General features: G+C 44.2%; 1 protein-coding gene across 1 annotated transcript in view; it reads left to right on the top strand.

The window, feature by feature from the left end:
- The first annotated feature begins 377 nt into the window (after positions 1–377).
- The window catches only part of CDH8 (cadherin 8), a 150,110-nt gene continuing 136,336 nt past the window's right edge, over positions 378–14,151 (top strand). Inside the window, exon 1 of the mRNA XM_088062164.1 lies at positions 378–896. The gene's annotated coding sequence lies outside the window, so the exon portion shown is untranslated. The remainder of the gene's footprint in view (positions 897–14,151) is intronic.

Raw genomic sequence — 14,151 nt, 5'->3', positions numbered from 1 at the left:
TTCAAAGGACGCCCTCCGTGTCCCCGGGCCGCTCGCCACAGCGCCGTGCCACGGAGACGAGCGGCTGCCCGCGGCCCCTCGGGGTGCTGCCGCATCCAGCCCGCGTCCCTCTCCCTGCGGGCATCGCCCCGAATCACGGGGGGACAGCGGCGGCTCCTCCTCGCCGGCGCTCCGGGCACGTCCCGGCCCCGGCGGCCGCGTCCCCGGTGGCCCCGGCCCGGGCCCGCCCGGTGCCCCCCCCCGCCCTCCCTCCCCCCCGCATCCCCCCCGCATCCCCCCCGCATCCCCCCCGCATCCCCCCCGCATCCCTCGGTGGCTCCCGGAGGAGATGCCCCGGCGCGGAGTTGGCGGCCCGGGCTGGCGGCAGGAGCGCGGGGAGCGAGCGGCGCCGCCGCCCCTGGAAAAGTTGTGTGCCTGCCGGGGGGAAGGCGGGCAGCGGAGGGAGGGGGAAAACCACCACCCCAAAGTGCTTACACGAATTTCCCAGCGCTAGACCTGCCTCCGAGATCGGCCCAATAAGAGCTGTCAGGGGAGGCTCCCGGCTCACTTTTCCACATCGCTTCACAGTTACGTTTGGCAGGCAGGCGGGCACGGCGGCGCGCTCAGCCCCGGAATTAGCGGATTTATTTGGAATATCCCTGCTTTCCTGGAGACTTGCGGCTGCCGCTGGCTTGTGTGAAGGGAGAAATTAATAACTGCGCTCCGGCATGCAGGCACAGAGACCCCGGAAGCCCAGCAAGAGGTGGCTCCGCCAGCATCGGCAGCCTCGGAAAGCATGAGAAGAAAATCTGGAGCACCCTGCCCGTTCCCAGGGACTGGCTGATGTTTTTTACCTCACCCTTTCAATCCGTGAGTGAAGTGGCTGTGGGCGAGCGGCTCCCGTGCTCCTTGAAAGAGTGAGTATTCATTTTATTCAGACAATTTGTGGCTGGCTGGCAGAGGGCTCTGTGGCTTTCTGCCTGACTTGGGCTCTGTGTGCGTGCAAGGTGCGCTGGGCGAGCGCCTTCCTCGTCCGTAGGTGCGGTATTAGACTGAACTGGCTGCCTCATTAAGTCTGATGTTTCCAAATTGCCGATAATGAAAATGTGGTGGGATGCTTGTTAGTATTTTTCTTTATTATCATTATTATTCTCTCGGGAGAAGAAGTGGTGGTAATTGTATTTGTCTTCCCGCTTGTTGGTGTTTTTTTCTGGGGAGGTTTATTTTTTCCTTCCCTTCCCAAACCCTCCTTTAAAGAATAGGGAAGACTTTGGATCACAGAGGGTTGCTTCTAAGGCTGGCGAACCCGTTTCTTCTCCTTGTTTTCTTATTTAGTACAATAAGTCTCTGGGCTATTTCACTGCGTTGAATAGATGCAGGGCTGCATTCATGCATTGAAATAGATTGCAGTTTTCGTGCTGAGAATAAAAATCACCCACCAGCCAGATATGTAAATGAGGGAGGAGGAGGCTGGAAGAACCTTTGGGGGGGGGAAATCCCCCCGGTTTATTATCACCTTCCCTCCCCCCAAAGCTTTGGACCCCCTAAGTGAGTAAATAAATAGGAACGTTTTCATAGCTTCCTTGCCTACTTTGAGAGAGGGAAGCATCCCAGAAATACAGCTCTTCTTGAAAGCTGCGATGGGAATGAATCTGTAGCCATAACTAGCCAGGAGTCGTCCCTGTCCCACAAGTTGTTTTCCTTCCCGTCCTTTGGCTGACTAAACAGAGGATGCACCCAGCTGAAACTTGGGAGAAGGAGAAAGCCCCTTAGCCCCCGCCGCTCGTTTGCTGCCAAGGCTCCCAGAGCAGAAACGCAGGAGCCTGTGGCCCCCTGAAGCTGCTGTGCCACTAAACGCTTCATCTTCTCTTTGAGGAAGGCAGAGGAGGAACACATCCTTCTGTTCTGCTTGGCTCCGGTATCTGCTGGGTAGCAGCATCCCAGCCGGGAGCCCCGAGCCGCCAGCCAGCATCCCTGCTCGGCAGCAGCGGCAGCAGCGCCGGGCTCGGCTGGGAGGCACTGCGAGGCTTCAGCACAGCAGCCTGTGGCAGCTTCTAGGTGGGTAATAGAAAAGAGATTAATTCAAATCCTTATTTAGGCTCTGCCTACCGCCATGAAGGTGACACTGCTTAACGCAGGCAGGAATTCCTCTGCGGTTCGCTGCCGTTCGGTCATGTCTTGAATTTGTCTCAATTCAAACAGTTCGCGTTTAGTAGCAGACTAAACAGGGTGGAATCAATCCAAGCTGGCATTTAGCGGCGCTGCACAAACCCGCTCGCCTTGCCAACAGGTACCAAAGTGTACCCTCGCCCTCCTCCCTTGCAGACAGGCTGAAGCACACGCTCTCCGTGCCATGCAGACGAGGCTGGCTCTTCTCTCTGGGAGGAGAAGAAACGCTCATACAACTTTTATAAAGGCTGACACCTCCAAAGAGGCAGCCTGAGCTCATGAACGGCTCGCCCGTGTGGCTATCGCGGCCAGGTGTTTGTGGGGGATGCTGACTGCAGGAACTCAAACAGAGACAACTGTTTATTGTTTGCAATAAATGTACAATAAATGTAACGTGTTAGCGCTTAATGGGAGGGGAGTTAACAGCTGCTCACTTCAGTTTCAATTAAAGAATAGAGCTGATCACTACCGAAGCTATGGATAAAGAATCCTCTTAACTTCACTCATCCTCTTTTGGAAATTCTTCTAGAGTTTCTCTGCAAGAAGGATAAGGAGAAATATGCGGTGCTCTCTTCATATTCCCCCTCGATGTTCAATACTAGACTGCTGTGAACAAGTAGATACTTCACAATAGGCTTCTCCGTATATATAAGTAAATAATAAATAAATTCAGAAGAGTGGAAAATTACTTTTGTGTACGTTTTACCTGTCTTAAAGAAGATGATGAATCTTCTGGAAGAAGTTAGTATTTGGCATAACCGTGAAATTAGCAAATTTCACACCCATAAAATGTGATAACATCAGAACCCAGAAGCTCTCTGCCTGTGGTGTTGCCTCCCAGCCTAACAGTATGGATGGTTGTGCCAGAAGAACCCTAGCAAGGGAAGTGATTATTACACGATATTTTCATCCTTTAAACCTTACTGTTCCACCTCACTGCTTACAGAAGGAGCACAGCTTTCTGGTAGCTTCGTCCTAAGCTTTTTATTAACTCCCTTCTTTTTCCAAACTTGCATCCTGGCTATGGAGGACTTTGATTTCCATGCTTAGTTGTAAGCTGAGGGCCTTCAGTGCCCTTGGAGATTGAAGCATTTAATATAAGTTGGTTCTTAAATTATCCAGGTGAGCAATTTGTTAACTGGGCAGGCTGCTAGCCAAGAAACTAACTTTGGACATTTTCTTCAATATTAAAAAATCAATAACACTCCATGCGCCTGCTTAACAAACGCAACTGGTTTTAACAAGAAGTTCCTCTGTATATGACAGCTACTCCTTTGATGCCTTTCCTTGAAAGTGAAACAGAAGTTTTAATCTCTCTGAGGTGAGGTAGAATCTTCCTTAGATGAAGTCTTTCAGTGCTTTTTGTATATTATTTAGTCATTCCCATCACCTCCTGCTACTGAAGTTCAAAAAAGAGTTGTAGGGGAGGAAGTAGTACCACAATCAGATTTAGATTCACTTTTTTGTGAAATCTGTTACCTTTTGAATTTTTGTCATTTGTGATCTTCAGGATTTTTCCAATAACATTGCACCTTTATCAAATCGATTTAATCAATCCCTGGAGACTTTATTTGCACCACTGTTAACATATGATGTATTATCTTTGAAAAAAATATCCTTCTCCCTTCTTCAGGATGTGGAACCATTTCAAGTGACAACTCACAGTCAGCCATGGACATAAATTTAGGTCTGTTAGCCCCTGAAGCTCTTGAATTTTCTTTCTATTTCCTCTCATATAGTTGCAGATTTAATATTTAAATCCTCACTTCGGAAGACCATTCCCAGACTTTAGCTGTGACATTTATTGAAAATTGAGGCCTGGAACCCACCCACTTGACTCCTGGTACGCACAGATAGTTTGATTTCCAAAATCTGGGGGATGTTAAAGGGAGAGAAATACTGATCTCTGAGATTATGGACAAGAAGGGATGTGAACATGTCCTATAATTTCTCAGAGCTGTGTATTTCTAAGTGATGATTATGCATGTTTTGTGACAGAAAGCAACTGCTCATTGAGGTATTTCTTATAAATCCCCCATACCTATCAGATACCCCATCTCTCAGCAGTATTCCCTTTCCATTTTAAGATTATTAGAACCTGACCTGCTATTAATGCAATTGTATGCTTGTAGTATACACTAAAGTGGTATCATAAGAGTCTTTCATCTGTGAGTATAAAATAATAAAACCTAAATTCTTTCAGTGGGAGGCAAATGCTACGGCAATTTGAGCTTGGAACATTTTAAGCATCATTGCTACCATAAGATCACATCAATAGAATTAAATTAGATCATGGAAACTCAACATTTTTCTTAGTGTTGTTGCCATAGAAAAGGTGGCTCACTTCAGAGCTTTCTGAACATAACTATTTGAGCAGTAGACAGACAGAGAACAAAATAAAGTCCAATTTGAGATTACAAATGTGGATCTATCTATCTGTCTATCTATCTATCCATTTTCCTCTCCTTTGTTCTAGAATCTGTTCAGCATGTTTCTCATTTTGTCAGCCACATAAATAACATCAGCTCAGTGGCATTTCAATTGCATTAATAAAATTTTGTTCCCAAAATACATTGGGTACTGATGGTACCTGGAGTAGTAAGTGCCAGCTGAAATGGAAAAAAAATAAATGTCTGTGAACCAGTTCAGTTACCAGCTGATAGTCTTTTACCTGGAGTCAGATGCTATAAAATCTGATTTCCACCTGCCTCAGCCATGATAGCAGCCTTTATCCATGGGTTGGTTGCAGTGATAGCACTCATAGAATTGATTTGCCGAGGTGTTGATCATGATGTGCCTTGTGGAAATCATTTGAAATTGAGAATGATGAGCACCCTGGCTCAGATTTGAGATTAGCAATGTCTCCCAGTCCCAGATCTGAGAAGGGAAAGCTCCCATGGAAGTGTCTCCAGCACCCTGTGGTGCCCAATTCCTAGGCAAGCTCACAGAGGTGTTTCTCAGTGTGTCTTGGTCAGGTTTTGCAACAGATGTGGAAGTTCAAAACATTAAGAAAACAGTTTTGGCAGTCCCTAGTTGACAGTTTCAGCTTTTGTGTGCATTCCCCCAAAGTGGATTTTTCCAGGGAAGCAAGCCCAGCCTCATTTGAGAGCTCCCATTTACACCCATTTCCCTTGCAGTCACTGATGATCAGATGCACGTATTTTATTGTATTTATGTTTTATGAAAATACAAATATAAAACTTACATATTTTTATACATATCTATTATTTCCAAGCCCTAAATACTACAGCAAATGGAGTGCATGCACTCAAGCGGGAGTGCAAATCTCTAATTGAATTTTGCAACATTTCAGATGTGAATCTCTCCTATGGATTAAATGTAACAGCCATGATTGCCCTTTTAGTAACAGAGCATCAAAACTTTATGCCACTGAAGTTTAGATTGAGTCCTGTGTTCTGGTCTCTGACCTTTATTTTTCGTGTGTTTCCAACAGTTATATGAAAACGAATGGGGGGAAAAACTCCCACAAAATCTCAGCTTGGCAGCTCCCAAAGAAATAAGTCTAACATTGGAGAGCCCTAATTCTTTCCAAACAACTCATCTAAATTGATGGTAAAACTGCCATTAAATTCAGTGATGCAAAATTAGAAACCTTCACTTCTAATTTCACCTATCTCAGCAGAGATTTGAGGTTTCCTGCAGTCATACTGCATAGTTAGAAAAGTCCAGGTATGTTCAGAAAATTTTCCTCTTTAAAGATTTTTTTAATGCACACATGCTCATGCATATGGCTGGAGAGTTTATGTAGCTTTCACTAAGTCATGATGCCCAGTCGTAATTTTATAATCTTAGTTTAATTGGAATACATGCCAGGAAAATGTGTATTTTTCCTTAAATATTACATTTTGTTTAATTCTGTAGAGAACACCCAATGTCGGTTAAACAAAGCCAAAGACTATGAAAGTTCTGTTGTACATATTTATACATTAAAAAAAAAAAAAAGGCTGAAAAAGAAACCCAGAAAGCAAGATATTTATGTCTTCCATTAATATTTAAAGATTTTTTTTTTTCAGGAAGTACAGGACAAGCACATCCCAGCTGCTGAAAGTCTCCTGATAAACAATGCCCCAGGCAGAGCACGGTAACACCTAATTCTCAGTCGCAGGCCAATCTGTTTGCCTTTTTATGAGCTGGCTTCATGTTGAGCACAAGTTGCCTTTTCTCCCTTCTCTCCTGTCAGTGACAGAGGTCTCAAATTATGTAATGCACTTTCCAAGGGGGGAGAGGGGCTGGGACAGCTGAGGCTGAGCTGGTGTAGTCTGTGCAGTGCAGTTCTGCTTTAGACACAGGAAAATCGCTTTTATCAGTGGGCTGGAGAGAATACAAATGACTTCAGATCGTTTCTTCCTCTTGCTATAGGATGAAAACAGTGCTGATGGAACTGTTTTTCTTCTGGTTAAGTTTTTGGACCACTCTGGAAGTCTTGTCTGTCTCTCCTCTCTGTTTTGAACCTGCATCACGAGATGATGTTCACACATCAGTGGAGTGTCTGACTCCCAGAAACTCAAACCTTTCTTTTTGCCTAAGTATAAGAAGGTGAAAGGGAAGGTTGCAATTTCCTTTTGTTCCTCTGTAGAGCTAAAATAGCTGTATTGCCATTTTAATACCTATGGCTTTAGTATCAGCTGTCATGAAAAAAACAAACAAACCCACACCAAAAAAAAAAAACCCAACCCAATCAAACAAAAATCCCACCCAGCCAACCAAAACCAAAATGACATTAAAATATTTTAAATACTTATTTCATTAGGGGGGAAATTTCACCTTCAGCTGCAAACTTCGTAGCACATGCTGTCTCTTTGTCCTGCACCCGAGCCTGTGTAGCACACTGGAAGTCCAGAGCACTGCACAGAGCAAGGAATAATAAAGAATAAAAATAGTTTGAAGGTTCTGACGACACCCTTGGTGGGTTTCTTTAAAAGCATTCTGGTTCTATAAAGTAGTGGCTGCTTCTGGAAAGACTGACAGAATTATATACAAAAAGTCTAAGGCTTGACAGCTTTAAAGTTTTTCCATATTGATTTTACTATTGAAGAGTAACAAAAATAAGAAATTATATGGATACCAAGAGAAATTGTACAGTAAGCATGATATCACTGGGTCAAGATACTCTTTTGTGGTTTGGCTTTTTTTAAGAAAGGATTACCTAATAGTAAATATTTGTCAAAAAATCATAAAAAATACTTAGCTAGTCACATAAACCAGACTTTAGAGATATGATAAAGTATCATGTCAAGCAGGCACATAATAATTTTTTATTATAATAATTGAGATATATTTCAGTGTGATGGATGTTGTCATTTTCTCTCTATCCCAAAGCCTCAGTGAAGTTGTGACAAGTAAGGACCTATCCTATATCCCAAAACAGCCTCATCTCCACTCCAGAGCACCAAGTTATGATGTTTCCCAGTTAAAGCACCAAAGAGAAAGAAGGATGAGAAATTTATCTTAGAAAAGCTTTTCTAAACCTTCTTTCTGTCTGTCCCTGTAGCAGACCCCTAAAACTGAAGTAACCTGCTTTTGGTAATGATCTTCTAGACAGACAAATAAATCCTTCATTAGGAGCTCTAAATGTTGAAGAAACTGTTGCATTTCTGTAGCTGCATGTCCATATTTTCCCAGTGCATGGATTCCCTCAGCAACATGTGATGCAGAAGCTGACAACTGTGCCTAAACCGGTCATTTAGCATTTGACACAAGCTCAGGAACTCACTTAATAACCTAAAGAACTGTGCAGAAGTCTTTAAAGAGTAACAGAGCATGACTAAGCTTAAAAAAATAAAGTGACATATCTTTGCTCACTGAATTACTCTGTGTGTGGGTGTAGGGCAGAACTCCTGAGCCAAAAGCAGGAGAAAGGTGGTGCCTGATGCCAGTGCTGCTGAAATAGATAATGCTTTAGGAATCTGCTTTTGATTTCCCAGGCAGCCATAACCAAATTGCCACAAGTGGTACATCAGAATAAAGTCGGAGGGTTGATTTGAAGTTGGATTGGCAGGAAGCTCTGACGGCACAAAGGGCTCCAGGCCCTGCTGCCAGAGCAGAGTCTGTGGAACATTTCCCATCCCCTTCCTCGCCCTGTGCGATTCCAGGTGTGTGGCTGAGGGAAAGGATGTGTGGATAATGCTCTAATGCTTTTCTGTGTTACAGCTAACTCCAGGTGACGGAACAGTCCCTTAAAATCACTGTTAGTGGAATCTACTGCAGCTCCACGGGCTCTTGTGGCGTGCAGCGGTGCCTGGGCCGTGCTGCCCTGCCCAGCCCCTCTCCAGGGCACTGGGGTGTGCTGGGCCACAGGAGCTCCCTGCTCTCACACCAGCTCCTCTGGGGGAGAGCTTTCTGTCCCTAAAACCTGCCAGCATCCATGAATAAATCCACGGCATGTTACCATAGCAGAAGTCCATCAGACATTTATTTCTTTAAGTACTTTGCTTGTCCCTAATTGCCTGTTTCTCCTCGTCTCCAGAAGTTTTCCTTCACTCAGTTTTGTTGATTCAACTATTTCTCTGCTCTCTGAAGTATATAATGAAACTTCATAAGCTTTCTGTCAGCACATGTGTTCTCAAAACTTCCTGTTGTTGTCCTATTGTTGATGGGTTTTTTAGTTCTGCAATAATCTGTGTTAGAATCTTGAAGGAAAAGACTTTTTGGAGGAGGATTTTGTTGCAAATTGTTTCTGTTAACTCGCATTTCACTGGTCTGTCTTACAACGTTGATTGCAAATAGCATGACTGCAGGGACAGTAAAGTGCAGTGGAGAAGGAATGGGAATGGAGACCAATTATTTGGAATGTGTAGCTTGCATGTTGTGGGGGCTGAGGGGGGGGGTAAGAGCCTCTTAAATGAAAATTGCTCTTGGTGGAATTACAGCATGAGCAATGGCCTAACCCAGCTCTGTCAAAATGATTTGGTTTTAAAAACACCTTACTATTAAAGGCGTTTAAGTTAACAAGATGATTTTGACAGAACTGGGTTAGGGAGTGACTGCACGCAGTTCTGCTGGCAGATAAGAGGCAGGAGAGTCTCGCCAGGGCATGCAAGTGGCACTTTGCAGTGGGCACTGTGAGCAGCATCTGAGCCACTGCCATGGCAGCGTGGCTGATTACAGCCTCAGTCCCTCCTCATCTTGCTCTTAGGTGGAGAACTACCTCTTAATTTGACTGCTCTTTAAGTGAGCAATCTTTACACAAACAAATAATTCACTGAAGAAAAAGCGTTTTTTTTAATGGCAAGAAGTATTCATTCCTTTTCAGAGGGAAAGATGAGCATGCTGCCTTATCCAAGGTGATTTAAATCAAGTTCAGGTACAATTTAATAGATCCGTACTGGAAACAGGATGAATATGGAGCTAAATGCAAAGATGACAAATTTATTTGTTGGATATGGTGACTTGATAGTTCTTTTCTGGTGGAATTTAGGCTTGTTCTGTTTTAATGGCAAATTAAAAACCTTTACCACAGTTCTCTTGTGGGCAGAGGGATGGAGCAGCTGTGCTGGGAGGAAAGGCTGCCACAGCTGCCATTGTTCACCTGCACAGGAGAAGCTTTGGGCTGAGCTCAGGGTGGCCTTGCAGGGCCTGAAGGAGCTGCAGCAAAGCTGGAGAGAGACAATTGCCAAGGGCTGCAGGGCCAGGAGGCAGGGAATGGCTGCCAGTGGCAGAGGGCAGGGCTGGATGGGATCTTGGGCAGGAATTGTTCCCTGGCAGGGTGGGCAGGCCCTGGCACAGGGTGCCCAGAGCAGCTGGGGCTGCCCCTGGATCCCTGGCAGTGCCCAAGGCCAGCTTGGACATTGGGAGCACCTGGGACACTGGGAGCTGGCCCTGCCATGGCTGGGGTGGGAATGGATGGGCTTTCAGATCCCTTGCAACCCAACCCATCCCATCCTGTGATTCTATGAAGAAGAGTAAGAAGAATTCCTAGAAGTGGGACTGGAGCATTAAGGACTTTTATTTCTGTTGCTGAAAATGTAAGGCTCTGTTGTGCTGCCAAACAGGGATGAGTGAAGCAAAGATAATCACTCTTCCCACTGTGGGAAGGCTTTGCATCATTTTTGCTGCTTTTGCTGGGAAAGGACCTTCTCTGAATCCTTGAGAAAGGGGCAAGGAAGTGAAAGTTGTGGTGTAGCCAATGCTTAGAGAGGTAAGAACAAACCTAAAAAGTTAAGAAACAAGAACACTGTGAAGAAAAAGAAATTATAAAATCAACAGATATTCCACAGCTGTATCACCTGTGGGGACAAAAAAAATGGTAAGAAATGGCTCTGGCTGGTACCCTCTAGGTGATCATTAAATGAAGGCCTCTCTTCAATTATTTGAGATTGCTTGTATTGTAATGAGGATTTGCTTATGTTAAATTGGCATCTAAGATAGAAGTTACGTACTTAATGTACAAAATATAGTGGATCCTGAAAATTCTACCATAAAAACCCTTTTGGGTAAAAATCATCAGTTTGGATTTTTTTTTTGTATCTTTGGTGTAACCCATTTAAAAAAGCATTACCCAAGGGTTTTTTTTACCTTAGTAACAGTTATTTACTATCTCATAAATTCCATCACAATGAAGTAGTGAGGTCAAAGGGCTGAGATGCTGCATATTATCGCAGCAAATGAAATAATGAAAAAACTTTGCTGCACTTAAGACAATCCTCCATGCCTCTTGTGTGGAGAAACTAGAGTGGCTCTAAAATCTTTTAAACTGAGATCATGGTGTAAATCAATGCACAGGCATTGTAATAAAGTGTTTTATTTGACCAGATGAATATTCTGTGCTTTGTAAATGAAAAAAAAATAAATTGATTTTTGTTAAAGGTTTTTATGATCTTTTCTTTTTTTTTTTTCTATGGGAAGTTTATACCTTTGACTACCTTTATTAACTTTATTAATCTTTTTAACAAATTACTACACTGCAGTGATCACTTTTTATAGCAACAAGATGTTTTTAACATGATTGTAGTGAACTGAACTCTATCAGAAGCACTTTCCTCCACTCATACACAAAATGAGCTTTGTATCTCTGTGTCCACTGCCATACCTGGCTTTAACCCTATGCAAGGGATGAACTTACAGCATAACCTGCACAGATCTGAGTTCAGAAGAGGGGCCAGTGTGTATGACATTGTTTTCTGAAGCTGTGTGCTGGTTGTGTCCTCCTGTTAGGTTATAAACCTCACTGTAATCACTTTGGGTTGTACTTGTACAAGACTTACACACTCCATGGCTGAGTTTTATGAGTAGTGTTCCAAGATGCAAGTTCCTGTGAACAGAATAATATTTTTCTAAAACTCTATCAGCACACAGAGTGGAAAACAAACCACTCTGCTTTATCTGTACTTCTCTGTAGGCTGTGCATGGAGAACAAAATTGATGAATACAGTCCTAAGTTTACAAAAACATAAGGCAGTCGTTTGAATCTCTGCTCCATGACATAGTGGAGCATCTTCTTTCATCTATTTGCTACATTAAAGACATTCTTTATATTTTAAATATCACTTTCCCCTCTCAGGCATGAATGGAGAACTAAAGCTGTTTTGTAAACAGCTTTGCTGGATTAGAGTTATCTGGAGTTGTATATATCCGACAGTGTACAGGGAAACCACTCAGAAGATCACTGAATTTTTGTTTAAGACAACAGCCCAAGGGCATCTCAACATGTGGAGATTAAAAGCAAAAATTACACTTTTATCAAATCCAGCAAAATCTTGATGAAGGTGGAGCACAGCCTCCAGCCCTGGGCCCAGCACAGCAAGGAGCTGGAGCTGCTGCAGAGAGCCCAGAGGAGGCTCCAGGATGAGCAGAGGGATGGAGCAGCTGTGCTGGGAGGAAAGGCTGCCACAGCTGCCATTGTTCACCTGCACAGGAGAAGCTTTGGGCTGAGCTCAGGGTGGCCTTGCAGGGCCTGAAGGAGCTGCAGCAAAGCTGGAGAGAGACAATTGCCAAGGGCTGCAGGGCCAGGAGGCAGGGAATGGCTGCCAGTGGCAGAGGGCAGGGCTGGATGGGATCTTGGGCAGGAATTGTTCCCTGGCAGGGTGGGCAGGCCCTGGCACAGGGTGCCCAGAGCAGCTGGGGCTGCCCCTGGATCCCTGGCAGTGCCCAAGGCCAGCTTGGACATTGGGAGCACCTGGGACACTGGGAGCTGGCCCTGCCATGGCTGGGGTGGGAATGGATGGGCTTTATTGTCCCTTCTAACCCAACCTATTCTGTGTTTCTATGATTCTGTGAAATACACTCTTGAAAGTCCACGTTCTTCTCTTGTTTTTATTGCTTAGAAAAAGATTGTTCTGGCTTCACTGGAATAATTTTGCTGTAATTCCATACTCACCACTGCTTTTGACCATGGCATAATAGAAGAAGGGAAAGTGCTACTGTGGCTCACCTTCTCGTCTTCCTTGATTTCCAAGCCTGCCTTTACATACAGTTTTTAATATGTTATTGCAGGCTGGTTCTGTAGCCCTGTCATCCCCTCCTACACATCTAATCCAGAGGATTACAATTTAACTGCTAGGCACTTTTCAATTTTCGTATTAGCCAATGTGTAAATTGCTGGGCCACATATTTAAAATGCCTTCCATCAGCTCCCAGCCACATACATGGAGTTCTGCTCCCAGGAATGGGGCAGAAGAGTGATTTCCAAACCTGGTAAAGCAATCTGGGAGCAATTCCACCTCCATGCATTGCATAAAGTGTATGCCCTGATTCACTGAGAGAGCCTGAATGAGAGTCTGTTTCTCAAATAACTCTAACAAAGCTCCTGCAGTCCAGGTTGAGCTGTAGAGAACTTTCTGCATCTCGATAGCTCCACACTGATCACATTCCTGTGCAGAACTGGGACGTGCCAAAGTCCCATTGGGATTTTCTCCTTTGCCCTGCACTGCCCAGCTTTTCAGTGCTCAGAATCTGGCAGCTCTGTGTGCTCTGAGCTTGTGTAGCTGCTCCTCACGGGGCTGTTTCACTCAGGGGAGGTTCATGGCATGGCGTGTGCATTGCTAATATTTCTGATTTGCTTTGGACTTGTTTGCCTTAAGGTATTGCTGAGCACACAGCTACCGTGAGGACAGCCCAGTCACAGTGAATCTTCTGTATTAGTGTGAGTGGATAGCACCTAAATTTGATTGGAGTAAATGAAGAGTAACAAGCAGGAAGTCTGGGGGAGGAACCGAGGAGGGATGCACTGAAATGAACTTAATGCTTTCTAAGGATTGAGAGTGGCAGTGTGAAAACCAAATATCCTGTTCTTTCTTCAACCAAAAACGTTTCTGGGAGCTTCCTATTGTTTTAGCTCATTTATTTAATTTCTTTTAGAAGGCAGGCTGTGGAGATTAATTAGGAATTGTTTTCAAAAAGCTTCTTGAATATGAAAGGAAGTGCTTTATTATTATTTGGTCCTGTTGATTAAAAGAACTATAGCAACTTATGATGGAAGTGTAAGGAAGTCAGTCATGTCCACTTGGGTCCTTTTCTCTGAGAGGTTTTTGGGGTTTATGTACAAAGTGATTTTTCACCCAGAAACAGAGTCACACTGGAAAGGGAAAGGAACATTATATTTTGCTCTGTTCAAGCCCTAAAAAACACCCTTAAGTTGTGTTTTCAGTTTCTGCCCCCCATTTTGAATTTAATCCTGGATATTGAATGAAGATGCTGCCTCTTGCTCTGTTTTACAGTGGTTCTGTTTCTCCTGTGTTTTGTTCCTTGCTTCATTGAAGAAATCAGAAAAATCTTTGTCCTGGCAGGTACAGGCACCCACTCATCCAATCAGACGTAAAGAGGATCCCATTTGAGCAAATCCAATCACTTGGACTGCAAGTTTGGCTGTTTCTCTCTGGATACCTTCTAGCACCAAACACGCCCCTGGAAATCTCTGTTTAACAAGTGCCAGAAAGCAGCAGTAAACTCCATTTAATTCCCTGCACTGAAGGGGCTTTTCAGAGGGTGGCTGATACATCCCATCATTAGACTGTTTGCTCCTCTTCCTTTTCTGGCACTTAGAGA

The sequence above is a fragment of the Pseudopodoces humilis genome, chromosome 14 (genome assembly GCF_049639895.1).
Source record: "Pseudopodoces humilis isolate 2021_Gansu_Grassland_sample_001 chromosome 14, ASM4963989v1, whole genome shotgun sequence".
Classification (NCBI taxonomy): domain Eukaryota; kingdom Metazoa; phylum Chordata; class Aves; order Passeriformes; family Paridae; genus Pseudopodoces; species Pseudopodoces humilis.
This window is presented reverse-complemented; position numbering and strand designations above follow the sequence as displayed.